General features: G+C 47.1%; 1 long non-coding RNA gene across 1 annotated transcript; it reads left to right on the forward strand.

Moving 5' to 3' along the window:
- Positions 1–1,253: 1,253 nt before the first annotated feature.
- Positions 1,254–25,293, forward strand: LOC309543979. The gene is made up of 3 exons (XR_014224820.1): positions 1,254–1,377; positions 10,802–10,915; positions 25,082–25,293. It is a non-coding gene; the product is annotated as an uncharacterized lncRNA (long non-coding RNA).
- Positions 25,294–25,663: the final 370 nt, after the last annotated feature.

Consider the following 25,663-nt stretch of genomic DNA (forward strand, 5'->3'; position numbering starts at 1 on the left):
TTTCAAGATAGTAGTTTTTTTTTTTATTTTAGAAAATGTTAGAGAACTGTCTAACAATCATGTTACAGGTAAACCAATATACAAACCCGATTCCAAAAAAGTTGGGGCACTATAAAATGTGAATGAATGTGAATAAAAACAGAATGCAATGATGTGGAAGTTTCAAATTTCAATATTTTATTCAGAATACAACATAGATGACATATCAAATGTTTAAACTGAGAAAATGTTTTATTTTAAGGGAAAAATAAGTTGATTTTAAATTTTATGGCATCAACACATCTCAAAAATGTTGGGACAAGGCCATGTTTACCACTGTGTGGCATCCCCTCTTCTTTTTATAACAGTCTGCAAACGTCTGGGGACCGAGGAGACAAGTTGCTCAAGTTTATGAATAAGAATATTCTCCCATTCTTGTTTAATACAGGCTTCTAGTTGCTCAACTGTCTTAGGTCTTCTTTGTCGCATCTTCCTCTTTATGATGCGCCAAATGTTTTCTATAGGTGAAAGATCTGGACTGCAAGCTGGCCATTTCCGTACCCGGATCCTTCTTCTACGCAGCCATGATGTTGTAATTGATGCAGTATGTGGTCTGGCATTGCCATGTTGGAAAATGCAAGGTCTTCCCTGAAAGAGAGGACATCCGGATGGGAGCATATGTTGTTCTAGAACTTGGATATACCTTTCAGCATTGATGGTGCCTTTCCAGATGTGTAAGCTGGCCATGCCACACACACTCATGCAACCCCATACCATCAGAGATGTAGGCTTCTGAACTGAGCGCTGATAACAACTGTTGCTGTGGGGTACCGCTGGATGTGCTATGCCTGTTCCTCCAAAATACTGTGCTGGGCTCTCCATCACACCAGGCTCCCACCGAAAAGTGGAGTTTGTGTGTGGGCTGTCATGTGGGGCTCTCTGGATTCCCATCTGGTCACTTCTTTCCGGTCAGCGGGGTAATGCTGCATAGCTGGATGTTAACAGTGCCATGGCATGCTTAGGATCACATGCGTGTGCAGGCAGTAGCACCGACATGTTTCGCCCACAAGCCACATGGGCTTCTTCAGGGTACAGTGAGTGTGTGTTTGGCACATTGATTTGTTTAATAGTGGGGGGCACCTCTATTTTTGTTTTAGGTGAGTTGGTGCTCCTTGTCAGGAAGACATTAGGGTCATCAAAATCCTGCCTGTGTTTTTAACTTCATTTTTTGATCTATCTAAATTTCTTGACATTACCTATAATTTTATTTTCTTGATGTTTATAGATTTTAAACAGATTGTGAAATTAACCAACTGCTCAGTACCTCGGGTACCAAACAATGGAGGATTGGTGTGTGTTTATTTTGACAACTATTACTGCAAACCAATGTGTAATCAGGTATTTTACTTTATTAATATTATCTTTAGTGCTGTCAAAAATGGTTATTTCTCTTACGTCCTCCGACAGTTGCCGCCACTTCATATTCATCACTAATGGGGGTTATTGACCTTTGCTCCGCAGGAGTAGCTAGGCAACAAAATAGTTAATATCAAAGCTTTTAGCATATCCCACCCCTAGGGGGTGGTCCCCTCAGTCAATACCTCCCTGCTTCCTGCATTCCCAACTCAGTTTCTAATGCCTAGCTTAGGAGTAGGCTGGCTGTTCCTGTGCTGGGGCTCTCAGTCTCAGCTTCTTTTCTCTTTTTGATTTTATTTGGAGTTTTTTTCTCTTTCTTTTACTTAGCTGTTTATTTTCAGCATTAGTTAGCTTCTTCTGATGACGATGATCGTGCGGAGCTGGGTCTTGGACTGGCCACCCTGGATCCCAGGGCTCAGGGCCAGGGGCTTCCCAGCCTGCCATTGAGCGTTCAGCACAGGTTTCCCTGGCACATTGAACGACCCATCCCTGTTCGCTGCAGGGATGCTATCTGTGAGGTGGCTACCTCACTGGACGCCATTGCGGTTTCGCACCGCAGTTCCACTGCGTCACGGCTGCGACACTCCCTGTCCTCAGTACAGCGGTTTGGTCGCTGGAGCAGGCTCCCCACGCCATCCGGACTGGTAAGTGTATCTCTATGTGGGGACCTGTCTATTGGGGGTCAGTCTGGGACTGTGGGACCCTGCATGTCTGTGTGGCTGCTGAGCTCCCTGTCAGTTCCTGTGTGGAATTACTGCCTGTGTGTGGGCTGCGAGGGGGGGGGGGGCTCTCCTGCTCTGCTGAGTGCATACATGAAGCAGTCTGAGTTTGGACATGCTGTGCGGCGATCGCTGCGGCGACCCGCCATTTTTTTGTGGCAGAAATGTGGTGGCCGGTCCTGTGTGGTAAGGCGCAGCGTTTTGGCGCCAACCGCCGCCATTTTGGCGGCGATCGATCAGGCCACATGTCGGCGCCATTTTCTATTTGCCTATGAAGTCCTCAGCCGAGCGGCCATGTTTGTGTAGCCTTACATAGGCTTTACAGGGGCGGTCAGTCATTGCATCACTTCCTTTTGCTCTGGGACAGCGATCGGTGGCAGCAGCCTGTGTGATCTCTCCAGGTTTTTACCTTTCCATTTTCCTGTATTCCTTGCCCAGTGTTCTTATCCCTGTGGGGGTCGGTGTATTCAGTGGATGCGGTGGGCTACGCTCGCCGAGATCTTAAAGGGGCAGTACTCCTTTTTTCCTAATACTACTGGGGCATGGATTCTCAGGATTTCAAGTTTCCTCCCGCCTTGGTGGGGGGCCAAGGGGCTGCTGCTTCCCCCGAGGGGGCGGATCTGGCTGCTATTGTGGCAAATTTGGCTGCTCAGGTGCAGATGCTGGTGGCTGATCGATCCACAAAACGGCCCAGAGTGTCTATTTCCTCTGATTCAGAGGGCGATGGGGCTGCTATGGCTGGAGTGCCCTTCTCAGGGTCTCACTCATCTCTAGACCTTGTGGGGTCTGAGGGGGAGGCTGAGGTGGAAGGGGTTGATAATTCTCCCCCTGGCTCGTCTGAAGAGCTTGCACTCATGGATGAGTTGGTTGCTTCTATCAAGCAAACGCTGCATTTGCAGGATGAACCATGTCCTCCTGTTTTGATGTCCTCTTATGGGACGCAAAGGAAACGCAAAACATCGCAGGCCTTTTGCTGTGCCGAGTAGGTTCAAGCTTCGTTATCCATTTACACCCGCCACTGATGAGATCTGGTGTGTGCCGCCTCAGATGGATCATGCAGTGGCGAATTTAAATAAATCCACTGCGATCCCTGCTGAGGATACTCCGGTGTTCCGGGACCCGACGGACAGGAGATTGGAGTCTCTGGCCCGTCATTCTTATACGGTTGCTGGCTCTATGCTGAAGCCTATTTTTGCTTCAGGCTATTGCGGATTGGACGCAGGTGCTCAGGCGCACCCTGGTGGCTGACTCTGCCCCGCCGACAACTTTGGCTATGGTGGATCAGATTCATCAGGGTGTCATGTATTTGTGTGATGCGGACTTGGATTTGGTCCCTTTTGGCTGCGCGTCTTTCAAGTGTGGCGGTATTGAACCGTCGCCTGATATGGCTGAAATGTTGGTCTGTTGACAAAAAGACAAATACTGCTCCAATTTTAGAGCTTCACTTCCTATGAGACAATTTCATGACTTTAGTGGTCAGAAACCAGCTCTCCCAAGCAGTCACAGGTTCTTATTATTGTACAGAGAAAATTGTTTGTGTATCTAGCTCTTTACACCCCTATGAAGAATAATGAAAACCCAGGATGTTTTACTGACAGTGTTAGATAAGTATCACACAAAATGTGGCAGACTGGTCCTTTTAAAATGAGCAACAAGTTCACCCGTCTATTGCTACCTATATAATGCAAACACTGATCAAATCTGTAAAGATTCTTGTGAAAATCAGACGTTTGCTAACACTCATATTGTATTCTCTACAATATGTGTGTATTATGCAACTAATTTCTGCTTCAGGATAATCAGCAATATGTGTTTATTATGTATACTATGTGTTAATATACATTCTTCTTTAGGCCCCTTTCAAACAGTCCGTCCGTGCGTTTATCTCAGCGGGGGATCGAGCCGCCGATCCCCTGCTGAGCAGGCGGGTGACAGCTGTGTCTCCGTGCTGTGCGTGGAGACACAGCTGTCAGTTTCCCATACATCCCTATAGGGGAATCGGATGGGAACGGACCGTCTGTCCGTTCTCATCCGATCCAGATTTGACGGATCGGATGTCAGCGGACATGTCTCCGCTGACATCCGATGCCCCATAGGAATACATGGGGGGGACCGTTCAAATCTGCCACAAAAACGGACAGGCGGATCTGAACGGTCAGTCTGTGTGAAAGGGACCCGACGGACAGGAGATTGGAGTCTCTGGCCCGTCATTCTTATACGGTTGCTGGCTCTATGCTGAAGCCTATTTTTGCTTCCATTATGGCAGCCCAGGCTATTGCGGATTGGACGCAGGTGCTCAGGCGCACCCTGGTGGCTGACTCTGCCCCGCCGACAACTTTGGCTATGGTGGATCAGATTCATCAGGGTGTCATGTATTTGTGTGATGCGGACTTGGATTTGGTCCCTTTGGCTGCGCGTCTTTCAAGTGTGGCGGTATTGAACCGTCGCCTGATATGGCTGAAATGTTGGTCTGTTGACCAATCTTCTCGCAAGACTTTAGCTAACTTGCCCTACGCGGGATCTCGCCTTTTTGGCGAATCTTTGGATACTCTGATAAAGGGTATTTCTGGGGGTAAGAGCACTCTCTTGCCCCAAACTCACAAGAATAAGTTTGTTTGTGGTAAGAAGAATACCTCGTTTAGACCCTCTTAGGGGTCCTTTCGTGCCTTTCGGTCGCACTATAAGGGCAAGCCCTTCAAGGGCCAAGGTTCCCAGAAGAAGCCGTGGACGGGTAAGCAGATGTCCGGCCAGTCCGGGTCCGCTGCCCATAACAATACGGCCTGAAGGGACGCCCTCACCCAGTTCTGGGGCGGGGGGACGTTTGCTCGGCGGGTGCGGGCCCAGGGAGTGGTGGTTCCGGTGCCTCTTCGGGACAGATTTCGGGGGTTCTATTCCAATCTGTTCACTGTGCCCAGAAAGGAGGGCAAGGTACGTCCGATTCTGGACTTGAAAGCTCTGAACCACTTTGTGCGGGTTCGAAAATTTTGCATGGAATCCCTGCGCTCGGTGGTGGCTGCCCTGGTTCCGGGGGAATTCATGGCCTCCATCGATTTGAAGGATGCGTATCTTCACATTCCAATTTTCGAGGGTCACCAGAGGTACCTTCGATTCGCCATTGCGGAGGATCACTACTAATTTGTGGCGTTACCCTTCGGTCTTGCTTCGGCTCCGCGGGTTTTCACCAAGGTGCTTGCGCCGGTCCTGGCTTTACTGAGAGCCCAGGGCATCTCTGTCTTGAGGTATCTGGACGATATCTTGATTCGGTCTGCGACCAGTCAGGGCCTGGTGAACGACCTGTTCATCACGATGCAGACTCTGCAGGAGTTCGGTTGGACGATAAATTTCCCAAAGTCAACGTTGTGTCCGTCCGTTCGTCTTCCCTACCTGGGGATGATACTGGACTCTGTTCAAGCGAAGGTCTTCCTGCCGGAAGACAAGCTCCGGACACTTCAGGACGAGGTCAGGTCCCTCAGGGACAATCAGTGCTCGTCACTCCGGACGTGTATGAGGTGTCTGGGATTGATGGTCTCGGCTTTCGAGGCGATTCCCTTCGCCCAGTTTCACACACGGGATCTTCAGGCGGAGGTCCTGGCCAAGTGGGACGGGCGTCCGCAATCTCTGGATCTGCGGATTTCGTTGAGCTGCCTCACCCGAAGGGGTCTTTTGTGGTGGCTCCAGTCCCCGGCGGTGTCGGGGGGCAGGTCTTTTCGTCCTTTGTCGTGGACGGTGATCACCACGGATGCCAGCCTGTCGGGCTGGGGTGGTGTCCTGGGCGTTCTGTCCGCCCAGGGAACTTGGTCGGGGGAGGAATCCTCTCTTCCGATCAACATTCTGGAATTGCGAGCAATACATCTCTGCCTTCTGCGTTGGACGGGCAGGCTTTAAGGCTGTCCGGTTCGGGTGCAGACGGACAATGCCACAGCGGTGGCCTACATCAACCACCAAGGGGGCACCAGGAGTGCCCGAGCGGCTCGGAAAGTAGCCGACATTCTGTCTTGGGCCGAGACGCACGTCCCGGCGATAACGGCAGTTCACATTCCGGGAGTGGAGAACTGGCAGGCGGATTATCTGAGTCGCCAGACCCTGGACCAGGGAGAATGGTCCCTTCACCCGGATGTCTTTCAGATGCTGTGCGCGAAGTGGGGGTCCCCAGATGTGGACCTGTTCGTGTCTCGTCTAAACAACAAGGTGGAAAGGTTCGTAGCAAGGACGCGCGATCCTCGGACAGACGCCTCAGACGCGTTAGTGACGTCCTGGAGTCAGTATCGTCTGATGTATGCCTTCCCACCGATTCAGCTGCTGTCCAGGTTCCTTCGCAGGTTGGCCTTGGAACCGCGCACGGTGATTCTGGTGGCACCGGACTGGCCTCGCCTGTCTTGGTACGCAGACCTCGTGAATCTGGCGGTCGACGCTCTGTGGCGTCTGCCTCTTCGAGAAGATCTCCTGTCTCAAGGACCGATCTTCCATCCTGCTTTAGTCGCTGGCTTTAACGGCCTGGCTGTTGAAAGCCAGGTCCTGAAGGATAGGGGTCTCTCCCCTGCGGTCATTCCCACTTTGATCAAGGCTAGAAAAGCCTCTTCGGGGAAGATTTACTACCGTACTTGGAAGGCGTATTTTGCCTGGTGTGAGTCCAGGGGGTATTCCCCTCGCTCGTACTCGGTATCGAGAGTGTTGGCTTTCCTCCAAACTGGAGTGGACCAGCGTTTGGCGTTGGCCACGATTAAGGGTCAGATTTCTGCGCTGGCCGTTCTTTTTCAACGCCCTGTGGCGTCTAATTCTTTGGTTAGCACCTTTGTTCAAGGGGTGCGTCACTTGGCTCCTCCTCGGAGGAATCCTTTACCTCCATGGGACTTGTTCTGTCCGTATTGCAACATGCTCCCTTTGAGAAGATCAGGGAGATCTCGTTGTCTCTCTTGTCTAAGAAGGTTGCCTTTTTGGTGGCAATCACTTCGGCTCGCAGGGTATCGGAGCTGGCGGCCTTGTCCTGCAGCTCTCCCTACTTGGTGATTCACCTGGATAAGGTGGTCTTACGACCTAACCCTTCTTTTCTTCCGAAGAGGATCTCGAAATTTCACCTCAATGAGGACATTGTCTTGCCTTCGCTTTGCGCGAAGCCTAAGCATCCAAAGGAGGTGGCGTTGCATTCCTTGGATGTTGTTCGGGCGATCAGGGTTTACCTGTCATCGACGAAATACTTTCGCAAGTCGGATTCTCTATTTGTCCTTCCAGAGGGTCCTCGGAAGGGCATGGCAGCGTCAGCTGCGACCATCGCCAAATGGATCAGACAGACCCTTGTGCAAGCCTATGCTTTGAAGGGGAAGGTTCCTCCTTTCCCTGTGAAGGCGCACTCTACCAGGTCTCTGAGTACGTCTTGGGCCTATCGTCATCAGGCCTCTGTGGCCCAGGTGTGTAAGGCGGCGACTTGGTCGTCCGTTCACACCTTCTCAAAATTCTACAAGGTGGATGTTCAGGCATCGGCGGATGCTTCCTTTGGCCGCAAAGTTCTTAGTGCGGCAGTGCCTTAGGGCCCCTTGTTTTTGGGTCCTTGGCTGTTGGGATGTCTTTATCCCTAGGTTACTTGTTTTCCTGGGTCGTTGCTCCTGTTGAGCACGTTTTTTTTTCCTGTTGCCCAGTTGGTTCTCTTACCTTGATAAGGTTCCTTTCTCTGATGTGGGTACTGCGTTGCTTTAGGCGCGGCTGCTTTTTTTCCCACCCCTAATGTCTACACTGCTATGGGACGTCCCCATTAGTGATGAATATGAAGTGGCGGCGACTGTCGGAGGACGTAAGAGAAAACGGAAATTTTGTAAGATCTTACCTGTAAAATTCCTTCCTCTGAGTTCTCCGACAGTCGCCGCCCCCGCCCCTCTTTTGGGGTTTGTTTATGTACTCTACTGCTATGCTACTGAAACTGAGTTGGGAATGCAGGAAGCAGGGAGGTATTGACTGAGGGGACCACCCCCTAGGGGTGGGATATGCTAAAAGCTTTGATATTCACTGTTTTGTTGCCTAGCTACTCCTGCGGAGCAAAGGTCAATAACCCCCATTAGTGATGAATATGAAGTGGCGGCGACTGTCGGAGGACTCAGAGAAAGGAATTTTACAGGTAAAAATTCTGTTTTTGAATATTTCTTATACAAGACATCATTTTCTGTCTTTTAGTTCACATATTTTGTTGTCATTCTGTTACAATTTTCAGGATTGTATTTACAACACAGATACAGTATTTCCTATGCAGGTTCGTCTTCTAGTGGCTATCTGTATTTTAGATGGTGTGTTGCTGATAGTTTTGAGATTAAAATAACAGGATAAGCCATCTATAACAGTGTAAATTTGCTGTCCCCTCAAAATAACTCAACACACAACCATGAATGTCTAAACCCCTTGCAACAAAAGTGAGTACTAAGTGAAAATGTCTAAATTGGGCCCAATTAGCCATTTTTCCTCCCCGGTGTCATGTGACTTGTTAGAGTTACAAGGCCTCAGGTGTGAATGGGGAGCAGGTGTGTTATATTTGATGTTATCGTTCTAACTCTCTCATACTGGGCATAGGAAGTTCAACATGGCACCTCATGGCAAAGAACTCTCTGAGGATCCAAAAAAAATGAATTGTTTCTCTACATAAAGATAGCCTAGGCTATAAGAAGATTGTAATGACCCTGAAACTGAGCTGCAGCACGGCGGCCAAGACCATACAACGGTTTTACAGGACAGGTTCCACGCAGAACAGGCCTCACCATGGTCGATCAACGAAGTTTAATGCATGTGCTCAGGGTCATATCCAGAGAGTGTCTTTGGGAATTAGACTTATGAGTGCTGCCAACATTGCTGAAGAGGTTAAGGGGGTGGGGGTGTCAGCCTGTCAGTGCTCAGACCATACGCCGCACACTGCATCAAATTGGTCAGCATTGCTGTCGTCTCAGAAGGAAGCCTCTTCTAAAGATAATGCACAAAAAAGCCCGCAAAGAGTTTGCTGAAGGCAAGCAGAGTAAGGATATGGATAACTGGAACCATGTCCTGTGGTCTGATGAGACCATAATAAATGTATTTGGTTCAGATGGTGTCAAGTGTGTGTGGTGGCAACCAGGTGAGGAGTACAAAGACAAGTGTGTCTTGCCTACAGTCAAGCATGGTGGTGTAAGTGTCATTATCTGGGGCTGCATGAGTGCTGCCAGAACTGGGGAGCTACAGTTCATTGCAGGAACCATGAATGCCAACATGTACAGTGACATACTAAAGCAGAGCATGATCCCCTCCCTTCAGAGACTGGGCCGCAGGGCAGTATTCCAACATAACAACCCCAAAAACACCTCCAAGACAATCCCTGCTTTGCTAAAGAAGCCGAGGGTAAAGGTGATAGAATGGCCAAGCATGTCTCCAGACCTAAACCCTATTGAGCATCTGTGTGGCATCCTCAAACAGAAGGCGGAGGAGCGCAAGGTCTCTAACATCCACCAGCTTCAGTGATATCGTCATGGAGGAGTGGAAGAGGACTCCAGTAGTGACCTGTGATGCTTTGTTGAACTCTATGCCCAAGAGGGTGAAGGCAGTGCTGGAAAATAATGGTGGCCAAACAAAATATTGACACTTTGGTCCCAATTTGGACATGTTCACTTAGGAATTTACTCACTTTTGTTGCCAACGGTTTCGACATCAATGGCTGTGTGTTGTTATTTTGAGGGGACAGCAAATTTACACTGTTATACAAGCTGTGCACTCACTACTTTACATTGTAGCAAAGCGTCATTTCTTCAGTGTTGTCACATGAAAAGATATGATAAAATATTTACAAAAATGTTAGGGGTGTACTCTTTTGTGAGATACTGTATGTAAGCAGCATCCACTATTATTTTGTTTATTGTAAGGTGCTGTTTTTCTCATTTTATTTATGCATGTCAGAGCCATCTTTACATTTTTAATTTAGCTAACAAACTTTCTGTAGCTGTGATGTGGGGTGGGGCTATATAAATCTCAGGATCAGATAGAGAGAAATAAAAATAATTTGACAGGTAAACCAGCTTCCATATATGTGTTTCAACTGTTTGTTAGGCTTTTTTTTCCCTAGAGCTCCAATAATATTCGCTAATACATTTTTGACACATTAAAAACATCTTTTTTCTTTTAATATTTAGTGTATAAACCCCAAAATAGTGGAGAAGTTTTGTCTTTGTGTAATTTACAAAGATAAAATCTAGAGCAACACTTAAGCTGGCCATAGAGGGGTCGGTATTCTATTAGTTCAGCAGAAATGTGGCCATTCCCGCTAGAGAGAAGTCAAATTATGGATCTTCTCTCAAACGGAAATGTTGGAACTATTTTAATCAGTCAGCACATACAGCTAATCGGCTGCGGCACTGATCAATGTATTCTGACAGTGGCAGAGTCCCTGCTGTCAGAATACAGTGGTGCAGCAGGGAGGGTTCCTTCAAATGTGTGGATGGGGAAATCCTTTTTTTTTTTTTTTTTTTTTGATCAGCTAGCTGGGTAATTAAAAAAAAAATCATCTATGGCCAGGTTAAGAGATTTTACAGACCCAATGTGGCAAACCATTGCAGGCAATCCGAAATAACCATTCATTAGTCCTAGATAAATGACTCCTGAAAAAGAAATTGTAGGTACTATGAGTAATTACATAACATTGCCGTTTACACTGTACTAATGTATGAGTTTTTAAAACTTTACTCAAGGGTTATGACTTCGCTTTTTTGAGAAGGAGCAGGCTATATGAGGAATGTGGAAAAAAACTGCCTACACTTGGACAACTCAGTATATCGGAGGTTCTCGGTTAGCAGAATGCATTGGTAAGTTGGTGGAATTAATTGTTGTTCCGCATGTGAAATATGAAAAGAAAAAAAAACAAAGTAAAAAGCATTTGACACGGTACCCTATAAATGCTTAGCCCACAAATTGAGGTCTGTTGGTGTATATGTAAATGGATACAGGGGTGTGTCCAGAGGGTAATGATAAATAGTGTATCTTCTTAATGGTCTGGGACCAATCCTGTTAAACTTGTTCATAGATTATATAGAGGTTGGGATAAATTGTTCAATCTCAGCATTTGCTGATGATACAAAGCTAAGCAGGGCAATCCTTTCACAACAGAAGAAAACACGTTTACAGGAAGACCTCTATAAAATTGAAGGGTGGGCAAACACATGGCAAATGAGGTTCAATGTTGGGAAATGTAAAGTAATGCACTTGGGGGCTAAAAATATGAATGCAAGCTACATGCTTGAATCAAGGATGGAAAAAGACCCTGGGGGTCCTAATTGATGACAGACTGGGCAATAGCATGCAATTACAAGCTGAAGCAAGCAAGGCCAGCAGAATATTAGTATGCAAAAAAAAGGGTATTTACTCAAGAGATAAAATGTTAATTATACCACTTTATAAAACTCTAGTTTGGCCACATCTTGAGTATGCCATCCAGCTCTTGTCCACAGTCCACAGAAAGGATGCTCTGGAACTGGACAGAGTCAAGGGAAGGGCAATGAAACGAATAAGGGGGCTGGAGGATCCCAGCTAGGAGAAACATTAACTTTATTCTCCCTGAAGAAAAGATGCTTAAGAGGGGATATGATATTATTATACAAATATCTTAATGATGATTCCAACATCAGGAGGAATCTTTTCAGTCTCAGGTCACTCAAAAAGACACAAGACCACTCAATAAAGTCGGATGAGAAGTGGCTTAACATTAAACAGTGTAAGGGGTTCTTTACTGTTAGAGTGGTAAGGATGTGGAAGACGCTTCCACAATCGGTGGTTTCAGAGGGAAGTGTCACTAATTTAAAAATACTCTTAGATTGGTATTTTATCGAACACATTATACAAGGATATAGGAAGTGGTAGAGACACAAATGCGCATGCGGCGCACACACACACACACACACACAGGCACACATTGATCTGGATGGACTGGTGTCTTTTTCCAACCTTACTAACTATGAAACTATGTTGGGTTTTATCACTTTTGCAGTTCAAAAATGTGCGGTTTTCCAAAGTGAACGTCCACTGAACATACTGAATTAGGTGATGTTTCAATACCCAATCATGTGCAAGAAAAAAAAAAGCTTCCATTTAATTTGCTAAATGAACAGCCTCTAAATCAACCCATTGTGCATGTGCAGCCATATGCAAACACATTAACCACTTTACCACTAGAGCATTTTGCTGTCTTACGTCTGGGCCACTTTTTGCGATTCGGCGCTGTGCGACTTTAACTGACAATTGCGCGGTCGTGCGATGCCGTACCCAAACGAAATTTACGTCCTTTTTTTTTCCCACAAACAGAGCTTTCTTTTGGTGGTATTTGATCACCTGTGCGATTTTTACTTTTTGCGCTATAAACAAAGAGCGTTTATTTTGAAAAAATAACAATATTTTTAACATTTTTTAAATGAAATTCCCCCCAAAAAAGATGTAAAAACCAATTTTTTTTTTAATTTTTGGCCATTTTTTTTTCTGCTACCCATGTTTGGTAAAAAAAATCGCAATAAGCGTATTTTGAATGGTTTGCGCAAAAGTTATTGCGTTGACTAACAAAGGGAAAGATTTATGTCATTTTTGGTGTTTTTTTTTTTAACGAGTAATGGCGGCGATCTGCGATTTTTTTTTTTTTTTTTTTTTTTTTTGCGGGACTGCGACATTGCGGCAGACAGATCGGACCCTTTGACATTTTTGACACTTTTGGGGGTACCAGTGACATTACTGCAGTAATCAGTGCTATAAATATTCACTGTTACTGTAAAAATGACACTGGCAGGGAAGGGGTTATTTTTATTTGAGAGGGAGGGGTTAATGTATGCCTGGTGCTTACTGACGTGTGGCGGGGGGGAGGTGACTGTGTGAGACAGGGACAGATCGGATGTCCAGCTATGCTGAACACTCCGATCTGTCACTCCCTGTCACTGAGGAGATCCGACCCCTCGTGTTTACACAGGCGGGCGGATCTCCACACTAGGTCCCCGACGATCGGGGCAGAGCAGCGGCGATCGCCGCTGCTCCTCCCCTGGCCCGACTCCCGCTGTGAATGAAAACAGCGGGACCACGCCTCCGGCGGCTCGCGAGCGCCGCCTACAGGGGAGGAGTCTGGCGACGTAGGTCTACGTCGTCAGACGGGATCGTGCCACTTTGCCGCAGTAGTACTCCGGTACTCAGTGGCAAAGTGGTTAAAGAGGTTGTAGAATGATTTAGTAGAACTTAACCCATTAAAACAATATATGCTCATCTGGTTCTACCCTCTCGCTCTTATAGAACTTAGGAAAATCTTATCTTTTTCTGTATGATACAGCACTTCCTTCTTTCCAGCTTAGGTTAAAATGATATACCCCCCCATACATAGACACACTGCCTCTTGGGGTAGCCATGTTACATGCTACACGTTACACACCCCAGGAAGCAGCACATTAAGGAGTGTTAGTAAATACAATTCTCTGTGCAACACCAAATGTGTTAAACCGCTACAAATAAAAATGTGTCCATTCTCCAAATCTATTAAATGTTCCTGAAAATCACTGAACTCCTCACATAAAACCATAAATATATCTTAAATTGTACTGTGCAACATTATTCCATCATCAAGAAACCAATATCTGTTACAAGAAATGTGTAAAAAATAGTGCAAATACTCCAATGTTTTGACCAATAAATATTACTCTACCAATACACTATATATGCATATATACAATAAATCCAATGTGTACAATATTCAGAGATGTGAAAAGGAAAATAATTAAATATAAAAATTTAAAGTCCATAAGTGTATGAGTGTGAGATTTCCATCACCAAATTGTTCCAAACCAACTCAATTGCTATCTACTAAAAAGAAGCCTACATTTCTTGCTGTGAGCACTCTTCTGTAAATACCAGCACCATTCACTATCGACGCTCACCTTAACACATGAACCTATTTGGCAATATAGCTCACAGTGTGCTTTCCCCTTTAAAGGGTCTTAATTGGCTGCTTCAGGTATCCAGACACCAACTCTTGACTCCTCCAGTATATCAAATGATGTGAGGGAAACACAGCAAGATATTTTCACCACCAATAACTCACAAAAGGAATAGAAATTATACATATTGTTTTACCGCTTAAATTAGCAATAGTATTTTATTAAAACAAATTAAAATGCACTCACAAAAGCAGTGCACTAATAAACAGTGGCAGTGGTCGTCTTGGAGGTGTGTTTGGAGTAGTTATCGTGTTTGAATACTGCCCTGCATCCCAGTCCTTGAAGGGAGGAGATCATGCTCTGCTTCAGTATGTCACAGTACATGTTGGCTTTCATGGTTCCCTCAATGAACTGTAGCTCCCCAGTGCCAGCAGCACTCATGCAGCCCCAGACCATGACACTCCTACCACCATGCTTGACTGTAAGCAAGACACACTTGTCTTTGTACTCCTCACCTTGTTGCCACACACGCTTGACACAATCTGAACCAAGTTTATCTTGGTCTCATCAGACCACAGGACATGGTTCCTGTAATCCATGTCCTTAGTCTGCTTGTCTTCAGCAAACTGTTTTTGTGCTTATTTGTGCATCATCTTTAGAAGGGGCTTCCTTCTGGGATGACAGCCATGCAGAACAATTTGATGCAGTGTGCAGCGTATATGGTCTAAGCACTGACAGGCTTACCCCCCTACCCCTTCAACCTCTGCAGCAATGCTGGCAGCACTCATACGTCTATTTCCCAAAGAAAACCTCTGGATATTACGCTCAGCACGTGCACTCAACTTCTTTAGTCGACCATGGTAAGGCCTGCTCTAAGTGGAACCTGTCCTTTTGAACTGCTGTATGGTCTTGGCATCCATGCTGCAGCTCAGTTTTAGGGTCTTGGCAATCTTCTTATTGCCTAGGCCATCTTTATGTAGAGCAACAATTTTTTTTCATATCCTCAGAGGGTTCTTTGCCATGACGTGCCATGTTGAACTTCCAGTGACCAGTGTGAGAGAGGGAGAGCGATAACACCAGATTTGACAAACCTGCTCCCCATTCACACCGAAGACCTTTTAACACTAACGCATCACATGAAACCGGGGAGGGAAAATGGCTAACTGGGCCCAATTTGGACATTTTCACTTAGGGGTGTACTCACTTTTGTTGCCAGAGGTTTGGACATTAATGGCTATATGTTGAGTTATTTTGAGGGGACAGCAAATTTACACCGTTATACAAGCTGTACACTCACTACTTTACATTGTAGCAAAGTGTCATTTCTTCAGTGTTGTCACATGAAAAGATATAATAAAATATTTACAAAAATGTGAGGGGTGTACTCACTTTTGTAACATACTGTATATATCATGGCATATAAAGTGCATAACATTAGTGCAGTCCATTTCAAAAGTGCATCTACTGTATATATCAGGCATGTCCAACCTGCGGCCCGGGGGCCACATGCGGCCCGGAACCCCAGGCAATGCGGCCCACTGCCCCGTGACAATTTTTTTTTCCGGGTGAGGAAGGACGTCGGGTCGGGGGCATGGCCACAGGGGCCTCCAACTAATTGTAGGCAGAGGCTGCCTCGGAGGGGAGGGGGGAGGCGCGCATGTGCAGTGTTTCTGACTTCTACCACCATGACCACTTCAAATCACTGAAGTGGTCATGTTGGTTAGAGTGTTCCTTTAATATTTCTCAGAAGGAGTAAACCTCTATATACTGATTCAATTTCATTTGATCATCTTCTAGTTGTGTTAAATTAGTGCGGGGGGGGGGGGGGGGCGGTGGCACAGGAAGGGCGCAGCGGCATTTTATTACTTATATACTTTAACTATAGTATATATTTTATATGCGGCCCGAGAAAATTTCTCTACGCTCAATGTGGCCCAGAGAAGCCAAAAGGTTGGACACCCATGGTATATATGAAAGTGTATAACAGTTCATTCTCCAGCTGTGATGTAACAATTATAACCACTTGCTTCCAAATAAAGTGCCTCTCGTGTGAATATATATAGTATAAACAAAGTTGTGTACTTTCACCTTCTTGTGCTCCCAGAACTCTCACCTTAGTGAGTAACCAAATTTGCTTTTTGATTACAGTGCTCAGGGCGATGTTTCCCCGATCCTGGCTTGGTTGCAGATCTATCAGATGTATTTGGATTTTCCTTGGTAGTGGTCCCTTTAAGGCTCCGTTCACCATGCATAATCCATATGTTAGGGTAATGCAAGATGGCCTCCTATAGTGTAGTAGTCAAAATCGATAAAAAAAAATAGTAACACTTACATTCAGATCAATAAAAAACGATTGGTTATGCAAAAACACAAAGCAGCATACAGATCTCCGACATCACTTCCGGTCTAGGAAAATGGCCACCATATGATTTTTAATGGAAACCACAACAGAATGGGTCACCACACAATTTTCGGGCTCCACCAGATAAATGGCATCTAACATAACCAATCCAGTTCTCCCGATGAAGTCCTGTGTTGTGACACAACGTGTAGGGCATCCTGGACCAGAAGAGATGTTGGAGATATGTATGCTGCTTTGTGTTTTTACATACCCAAGCATTTTTTTCAATCTGAATGTAAGAGTTACTATTATTTCTCTTACGTCCTCCGACAGTCGCCGCCCCCTCTAAGTCATCACTGTTGGGTATTGTCATCTGCTCCGCAGGAGTAGCTAGGCATATAGACTTAGTTAAAAACAAAAGGCATTTGCATGTATACACCCCTGGGGGCTGTCCCATCTGGTCAATACCCTCCTGTAGTGTCCACTCCCAACTCAGTTTTAATTTGCCTAGCATCAGGAGTAGTTAGGCTTTCCCTGTGCTGGGGCTTCGGTCTCAGCCTATCTTCTTTTTATTTGATTTTCTTGAAAAATGTCAGTTTTTCTTTCTTTACTAGCTGTTTATTTTGTCAGCTTTAGTTTTTAGTCGACTCTTCAGACGAAGATGGACATGCGGTGCTGGGATTCGGACTGGCCGCCCTGGTTCCCCAGGGCACAGAGGGTCAGATGGACCCCCAGCCCGCCATTGAGCGTTCAGCTATGGTTCGCCCTGGCATTATGAACGACCCATCTCTATTCGCAGCAGGGATGCAGCTGTGAGGTGGCTACCTCACTGGACGCATCTGCGACTCAGCAGTGCAATGTCCCTGGCAAACGGCATTCCCTGTCAGATGAGGACAGCGGCTTTCCGTTCTGTGAGGCTCCCCACGCCATCGGGTACAGGTAAGTACTTCTGTGTGGGGCCTCTGTGTGGGGTAGCAGTCCTGGTTGCTGTGTGTTCCCCATGTCTGTGCCTTGTGTGACTCCCTGCTGCGATCCCTGCGGGGATCGCTTGTACATGCGCTGCGGCGCTGTGTGTGTTTGGGGGTGCAGACTGTGTATGGGCCGCGGCGGGGGGAAACCGAGCAGTCCGCCATTGTTTTATACACTGGGCAGGCATGTGAGCTTCTCTATGGGCACAACTACATGCTGATTTGGCGCCAATCGCCGCCATTTTTGAGGTGACCGATCGCTCGGTTCGGCCGCATGTCGGCGGCCATTTTGGTGGAGTCTCCCATACGTTCCTATGGGGCAGTCATTTTCCCTGGGTCATGCAGCAGATGGTTCAGCCTACTTTTACAGCACTTCCTCTTTCCTCTGAAGCAGGAATATTTTTTCTGTACTGTCGCTTCTGGCTCAGTTTTGTCTCCTTCCTGTTTGGGGGTCTTTTTCTATCTTTATAGCTGGAGCGGTGGGCTGCGCACTCGCAGCACTTTTAAAGGGACAGCACCTAAATCTTGCACTGTCCTTTTTTTCTCACCTGCGCATGGATTCTCCGGATAGCAAATTTCCACCAGCCCAGTTCTCCTGTGGCCCCTCTGAGACCTGATTTGGCCGCTGTAGTGGCGACTTTAGTGTCTAATATGGAAATGCTGATGGCTGAACGTGCTGCTCGTAAGAGGCCCAGATTGTCCCTCTCCCCTGATTCAGAGGGTGATATGGCTGCTGCGAGTGTGCCCTTTTCAGGGTCCCGCTCATCCTTGGACCTGCAGGGGTCTGAGGCGGAGGTAGAGGGGGTTGATACCTCCTCTCCGGGGTCGTCCGAAGAACGGGCGACCATGGATGAATTAATTATTTCTGTGAAGGAAACTTTGCACTTGGAGGATGAGCCCAGTCCCCTGGGCGTTGCGTCCTCTTCTGGGACGCACAGGACCCGCAAGTCGGCGCAGGTTTTTCCCTGTCCCGCTGAGTTTCATTACACTGTTAATGAAGTGTGGCGCACGTAAAAACGTCCGTTCGTGGTGCCCAGTCGGTTCAAATTGCTTCACGCCGGCTACGGAATCGCGCTGGTGTGTACCTCCACAGGTGGATCACACGGTTGCAGTGTTGAACAAAGCTACCTTGGTTCCTATGGAGGATTCCCCGGTTTTCCGGGATCCAACGGACCGGTGTTTGGAGTCTTTGGCCCGCCATTCCTATACGGTGGCGGGCTCTCTGCTCAAACCCATTTTCGCGTCCATGTTAGTGGCGCAGGCGGTTGCTGATTGGACTATGGTGCTTAAGAACAACCTTGTGTCTGATGATGTTCCGCCTGCCCGGCTGGAAATGGTGGATCAAATCCACCAAGGAATTATGTATCTGTGTGATGCAGCCTTAAATGAGGCCCCCTTGGTGGCTCGCCTCTCCAGTGTCGCGGTGCTTAACCGACGCCTGATATGGCTGAAGAGCTGGTCGGCCGACCAGTCCTCGTGGAAAACGGTTGCTGATTTTCCCTATGCTGGCTCTCGCCTTTTTGGCGAGGCGTTGGATACCCTGGTAAAAGGCATCACGGGGGGCAAGAGCACTATGCTGCCCCAGAACCCGAAGCACAAGTCCTTCCGGGGCAAGCGGAGTTCTGCGCCTAGATCCAGTCAGGGTTCCTTTCGTGCCTTTCGGAACCAATCCAAGGGCAAGCCCTTCAAGTCCCAGGGCGGACAGAAGAAGCCCTGGGCGGGTAAGCAGAAGTCAGGCAATACCGCTTCGACGGGCCAATCCACTTCTGCCTGAAGGCACGCCCTCACCCGTTTCTGGGGTGGGTGGACGTTTGCGCGGTTTCCTCCAACTTTGGCTGCTCCGGATTTCGGACAGGTGGGTTCAGGAAATCGTTCGGTCGGGATACAAGATCGAGTTTCTTTCCCGGCCAGCGGACAGATTCTTCCCCTCAAATATTCATTTGCCTCTGGGGCGTCTGCAGGACTTGCACCGTGCGGTTCAGGACCTCCTTGCTCAGGGAGTGGTCGTCCCGGTGCCTCACCAGGACAGGTTTCGGGGCTTTTATTCCAATCTGTTCACTGTGCCCAGAAAGGAGGGCAAAGTGCGTCCTATCCTGGACCTGAAAGCTCTGAACCGCTTTGTGCGAGTTTGGAAATTCCGTATGGAGTCTCTCCGATCGGTGGTGGCTTCTCTGAGCCCAGGGGAGTTCCTGGCTTCAATAGACCTCAAGGATGCGTACCTGCATGTCCCCCATCTTCGAGGGTCATCAGCGGTACCTTCGGTTTGCTGTCGCGGAAGACCATTACCAGTTTGTGGTGTTACCTTTCGGTCTTGCTTCGGCTCCCAGGGTCTTTACCAAGGTACTGGCGCCGGTTCTGGGCCTACTGAGGGCTCAGGGCATTGCGGTCTTGGGGTATCTAGACGATCTCCTCATAAGATCAAGTGTCAGTCAGGACCTGGTGCGCGATCTGTCCATCACGGTCCGAACGCTTCAGGGAGTTCGGATGGACCATCAACATTCAGAAATCATCGTTGTCCCCTTCGGTTCGTCTTCCCTACCTGGGGATGATTCTGGACTCAGAAGGTGTTCCTGCCGGAGGACAAGCTCCGAACATTGCGGGACGAGATCGGGTCCCTCAGGGATGTGCCAGCATCATCACTCAGGACCTGTATGCGGGTCCTGGGGTTGATGGTGTCGACCTTCGAGGCGATACCTTTTGCTCAGTTCCACACGCGAGGTCTCCAAGCGGAGATCCTGGCGAAATGGGACGGACTGGCTCGGTCCCTGGATCTGCATGTCTCCTTGAGTCGTCAGACAAAATTGGCTCTTCGGTGGTGGCTCCAGTCTCCGGTGACGCAGGGCAAGTCTTTCCGTCCGTTGGTTTGGATGGTGATCACCATGGATGCCAGCCTGTTAGGCTGGGGTGGGGTCCTGGGCACCCTGTCTGCCCAGGGCACTTGGTCGGAGGAGGAGTCCTCCCTTCCGATCAACGTCCTGGAATTGCGAGCGATCAAGCTCTGCCTCCTCCAGTGGTCGGATCGTCTACAGGGTCGTCCTGTCCGGGCGGACAATGCTACCGCGGTGGCTTACATCAACCACCAAGGGGGCACCAGGAGTGCTCGGGCGGCCCGGGAGGTGACAGACATTCTGTCTTGGGCCGAGCTTCACGTCCCGGCAATCTCAGCGGTTCACATTCCGGGTGTAGAGAATTGGCAAGCAGACTGAGTCGCCAGACCCTGGACCAGGGGGAATGGTCCTTACACCCGGAGGTCTTCCAAATGCTGTGTGCGAAGTGGGGATCCCGGACGTGGATCTGTTTGCATCTCGGCTAAATGTATGCCTTTCCTCCAATTCAGTTGCTGTCCAGGTTCCTCCGCAGGCTAGCCTCGGAGCCGCACCTGGTGATTCTGGTCGCGCCGGACTAGCCTCGCCGGTCCTGGTACGCCGACGTTGTTCACCTGGCAGTGGCGCCTCCGGGGCGACTGCCCCTGCGGGAAGGTCTTCTGTCTCAAGATCCAATCTTCCATCCTGCTTTACAGTCGCTGGCTTTAACGGCCTGGCTGCTGAGACCCAGGTCCTGAGGGACAAGGGTCTCTCCCCTGAGGTTATCCCTACGCTGATCAAGGCTAGGAAATCCTCTTCTGGTAAAATCTATTACCGTACCTGGAAAGCTTATTTCGCCTGGTGTGAGTCCAGGGGGTTTTCCCCTCGCTCGTACTCGGTGTCAAGAGTGTTGGCTTTCCTCCAGTCTGGCGTGGATCAGCGTTTGGCGCTGGTCACGATAAAGGGTCAGGCCATCCTTTTCCAACGCCCTGTGGCGTCTAATTCCTTGGTCCGTACCTTCATTCAAGGTGTGCCACACTTGGTTCCTCCCAGAAAGGAGCCTTTACCTCCATGGGACTTGAACTTGGTTCTGTCCGTGTTACAGCGTGCTCCCTTTGAAAATATCAGGGAGATCTCTTTGCCTCTGTTGTCAAAGACGGTCGCCTTTTTGGTGGCGATCACTTCGGCTCGCAGAGTATCGGAGCTGGCGGCGTTGTCTTGCCGCTCCCCTTACTTGGTAATTCATAAGGATAAGGTGGTGTTGAGAACACTTCCGTCCTTTCTTCCCAAGGTGGTCACTGAATTTCACCTTAATGAGGAAATTGTTCTGCCTTCACTTTGCACGAAGCCTAAGCATCCGAAGGAGATTGCTTTGCATTCTTTGGATGTTGATAATAGGAGTAAGAATAAAACCCACTCAACCCAGCGCTAATAAAATAGAAAATCTAAATGTAAAGCAGCCGCTATAAAAAATCAAATAATAAGAAGAGGTGTATAATGAGAATCAGAGGAGGCTCACATATTAGCGCTGCTAGTGTATGTGAGCCTCCTCTGATTCTCATTATACACCTCTTCTTATTCTTTGGATGTTGTCCGGGCGATCAGGGTTTACCTGTCTACAGAATCCTTTCGTAAAACGGATTCCCTGTTTGTTCTTCCTGAGGGGTCTCGGAAGGGCATGGCTGCGTCCGCAGCAACTATTGCCAAATGGATCAGACAGACCATTGAGCAGGCTTATGCTTTGAAGGAACGGGTTCCACCCTTCCCTGTTAAGGCGCACTCTACTAGATCTGTGAGTACGTCCTGGGCTTGTTGGCATAGGGCCTCGGTGGCCCAGGTGTGCAAAGCTGCGACTTGGTCGTCGGTGCACACTTTCTCGAAATTCTACAAAGTCGACGTTCTGGCATCGGCTGATGCTTCCTTTGGCCGCAAAGTTCTCAGTGCGGCAGTGCCATGAAGGACCCTTGTTTTTTTATGGGTCCCTGTCTGTTGGTATTTGCTTTCCTGGGCGGTTGCTCCTGTTGAGCATTGTTTTTTCTGTTGCCCAGTGGGTTCTCTTACAGTGCATGTAAGGTTCCTTTCTCTGCTATGGGTACTGCGTTGCCTCTTATACGGTTGCGTCTCCCACCCCTCATGTCTATACTGCTTTGGGACATCCCAACAGTGATGACTTAGAGGGGGTGGCGACTGTCGGAGGACGTAAGAGAAAACTGAATTTTTGTAAAATCTTACCTGTAAAATTCCTTTCTCTGAGTCCTCCGACAGTCGCCGCCCCCGCCCCTCTATACGGGGTTCTTGTTTTCTCACTGCTATGTTACCAAACTGAGTTGGGAGTGGACACTGCAGGGGGGTATTGACCAGATGGGACAGCCCCCAGGGGTGTATACATGCAAATGCCTTTTGTTTTTAACTAAGTCTATATGCCTAGCTACTCCTGCGGAGCAGATGACAATACCCAACAGTGATGACTTAGAGGGGGCGGCGACTGTCGGAGGACTCAGAGAAAGGAATTTTACAGGTAAGATTTTACAAAAATTCCGTTTTTTTAAATAAACATATTGATTCAAACTTCTACACTATGGGTGGTCATAATATTATGGGTGATTGGTGCAACAATCCTTAACTTGCCGTAAAAGAGTTTTAATAGAAGCCCTCATTGACCCCAGTAGCTACAGGAACTGTGGACTCATTCAACATCAAAGATCACAGCAAAATATTCCTAGACCACTTCTGTAGTGAAATTTAAGGACGAATTGCTCCACGTGCCTGCATCAAACCATGTTGTGCTTCCTAAGAATATGTAAATATTTGAATGAACATACAGTGAATCCAGAAAGTATTCACAGTGCTTCACTTTTCCATATTTTGTTATGTTACAGCCTTTTTCCAAAATTGATTACATTAGTTATTTTCTCAACATTCTACAAACAAAACCCCATAATGACAATGTGAAAGAAGTTTGTTCAAAATCTTTGCAAATTTATTAAAAATAAAAAACAAAATAAGTCACATGTACATAAGTATTCACAGCGTTTGCCAAGATACTCAAAATTGTGCTCAGGTGCATCCTGATTCCACTGATCTTTGAGATGTTTCTACAACTTGCTTGGAGTCCCCCTGTGGTAAACTCAGTTGATTGGAGATGATTTGTAAAGGCACACACCTGTCTATATAAGGTCCCACAGTTAACAGGGCTTTTTCAGAGCTAAAATCAAGCCATGAAGTCCTGTAGACCCTTGAGACAGGATTGTATGGAGGCACAGATCTGGGAAAGGGTACAGAAAATGTTCTGCAGCATTGAAAGTCCTAATGAGCACAGTGGCCTCCATTACCCGTAAATGGGAGAAGTTTGGAACCACCAGGACTCTTGCTAATGTGGGCCGCCTGGTCAAACCGAGCTATCGGGGGAGAATGGCCTTAGTCAGGGAGATGACCAAGAACCCAATGGTCATTCTGACAGAGCTCCAAAGTTTCTCTGTGGGGAGAGGATAACCTTCCAGAAGAACAACAACCTCTGCAGCACTCCATCAATCAGGCCTGTATAGTAGAGTTGCCAGACGGAAGCTACTCCTCAGTAAAAGGCACATGGCAGCCCGCCTGGAGTTTGCCAAAAGGCACCTGAAGGACTCTTAGACCATGCGAAAAAAAATTCTCTGGTCTGATGAAACAAAGATTGAACTTTTTGGCCTAAATGGCAAGTATCATGTTCGGAGGAAACCAGGCACCGCTCATCATCTGGCAAATACCATCCCTACAGTGAAGCATGGTGGTGGCAGCATCATGCTGTTGGGATTTTTCAGTGGCAGGAACTGGGATACTAGTCAGGATTTTGGGAAAGAAGAATGCAGCAATGTACAGAGACATCCTTGACGAGAACCGGCTCCAGAGCCCTCTGGACCTCAGACTAGGGCTGAGGTTCATCTTCTAACACAGTGGTTCTCAATTCCGGTCCTCGGGACCCACCAACAGGCCAGGTTTGCAAGATAACTAAATTACATCACAGGTGATCTCATTTGCTGCTCAGTGATTGCAGTATTCTAGTCTGCATCCCCCAAGGTAATACTTAAAATCTGGCCTGTTAGTGGGTCCCGAGGACCGGAATTGAGAACCACTGTTCTAACAGGACAACGACCCTAAGCACACAGCCAAGATAACAAAGGAGTAGCTATAGGACAACTCTTTGAATGTCATTGAGGGGTCCAGCCAGAGCCCAGACTTGAACCCATTTAGCAATCTCTAGAGGGATCTGAAAATGGCTCTGCACCGACGCTCCCCATCCAACCTGATGGAGCTTGAGAGGTCCTGCAAAGAAGAATGGGAGAAACTGCCCAAAAATAGGTGTGCCATGCTTGTAGAATCATACTCAAAAAGACTTGACGCTGTAATTGGTGCCAAAGGTGCTTCAACAAAGTATTGGCCAAAGGATGTGAATACTTATGTACATGTGGTATTTTTTTTTTTTTTTTTTTTTTTTTTTTTTTTTTAGTTTTTTATTTTTAATAAATTTGTAAAGATTTCAAACAAACTTTCATGTTGTCAATTGTTTGTAGAATTTTGAGGAAAATAATGAATTTAATCAATTTTGGAATAGAGCTGTAACCTAAAAAAAATGTGGAAAAAGTGAAGCGCTGTGAATACTTTCCGGATTCCCTGTAGCTTGGTCACTTTATGGCATTTTTGCTTTGCCACTGTACATGACTCGGAAGCAGGCAGTATTCTTAGCTCTGTGCCCAGAATGGAATAACAATGCAGAAGGACAGCAGGCAGTGTTTTTCTTTTAATTGTGAATGAACAGATTTGAAGCTCGTATTGCTGTGCTTCCTTTTATGACAATATCTGACAGGTCAGTCTCCTAGTCAAAGGGAAGGGATTGCAGCTTCTCTGCTCAGCGTTCATAGCGGAAACATATTCCATTAGAGACAATGGCGCACATTGGTAAAACACATTTATTTTGTTCCAGCTTCAGATATCCTGGTGAGTGGACAACCATCGGCCTATTTCAACAAGACAACGTGTCTAGAAGTTGTTTCGGACAAGAAAAGAAAACAGGAACATATAGATGAGTTCATAAGCGCACTGAAAGAAAGAGACAGAAAAAAAATCACAACAGAAATCTGGATTTTGTCGCTTGTGGAAAATGCTCAACAGATTAAATAAAATGTGATTTTGGAATGCCTTTTTAATTTTCTGATTTTTGGCAGCCCCCTGCTTGAATTTCAAATTAATGTCTGATTGCTAACAATGCCGTACTTACTGACATTTGTTGTTATTCATTTTGAATGTCATTAACTCTGCAAACATCACTTACAGTAAATCAAATATATAATAGTATATATTAAATCCTAAGGCTAACTATTTATTATAGCGTGGAAAGAGATTACGTTACTGTCAGGTGAACCCAATGGGGAGTTTTTCCCTCCCTGCCACTGTAACACACCCACAGGTCTCATTTTTTTTTTTTCAATGAATGTATATGAAGAAGGGGGTGTTGTTCAATTTTTTAAATACAATTTTTAATTTGCACATTTACTTGGCCAAGCTT

Source organism: Pelophylax lessonae, assembly GCF_965119305.1.
Source record: "Pelophylax lessonae genome assembly, contig: HAP1_SCAFFOLD_569, whole genome shotgun sequence".
Lineage (NCBI taxonomy): Eukaryota > Metazoa > Chordata > Amphibia > Anura > Ranidae > Pelophylax > Pelophylax lessonae.